Source organism: Oryzias melastigma, linkage group LG14, assembly GCF_002922805.2.
Source record: "Oryzias melastigma strain HK-1 linkage group LG14, ASM292280v2, whole genome shotgun sequence".
In the NCBI taxonomy this organism is placed as follows: domain Eukaryota; kingdom Metazoa; phylum Chordata; class Actinopteri; order Beloniformes; family Adrianichthyidae; genus Oryzias; species Oryzias melastigma.
Genome location: NC_050525.1, coordinates 13796183 through 13797060, shown reverse-complemented (window position 1 = coordinate 13797060; position 878 = coordinate 13796183).

Here is an 878-nt window from a genome sequence, read left to right as displayed (position 1 = left end):
GGGGGGGGGGTGAAGTATTAAGAGCACCTCATCCCCTGCAGTCATCTCGAGTCTCATGCCTGCACTGAACACCTCCCAATGTTCAAAGAGACACTGGCCCCTTGTTTTATATGGTCTCTTGGCCTTCTGACCTCCCCCCTCGACCTGACGAAAATTGGGAACTGGGGTGGGGCGGGGGGTCTTTTCTTAGCAAAGACCTATGTTTTATAAGGCTCTTCTTGGTCGCTGGTGTGAACTCCAATAACACCTCAGAGACCAAGACTGACTTTTGTTGTATCACTCATCTTAAATATTGCAAGACTTTATTTAAAGGAAGTTCAAATAACTATGAAGAGGAACACTCATTATGCTGAATTTGTGCATGCATTCTCATAAACAGTGGAGACAGGGAAAAAAATGTTGTTTTTTAAAGCATTGAAAGGCAGTAGGCTGTGTTTTCCTCTACTTCCTTGTTGAGTGGAAGGGTTTTCGCATGTCATGATGATAGAAAAGAGGAGAGAAACGGCCGTGAGAGGCTTCTCTAAAACCAGAACTACTTGTTCTCACCCACATTTTGTTTCACGCACCCACACAGTAAAAATCACACCTAAACAAGTGGAGCTAACACACACACACACATGTGGCGCCGTAACCTCTGCCTGCTTGTCAGAGTTCGGGATGCGTATTATCTGTGGGCAACGAGCAGCAGAACTCCAAGCTTCAACGCTGCGGTCCGTCCACTCGATGGTCACGCTTCCAAAAAGGTTCCCCTCTGTTCCAGTTGTACACACTGTTTCCAGACAGAAAAAAAAGCCATGGTGAGTGGATGTGTGTGTCTGCACAGCTGTGCACATTCATGTGTGGAAGCTCCTCCGTCTGGGTGGGAATAGGTCTTCTTT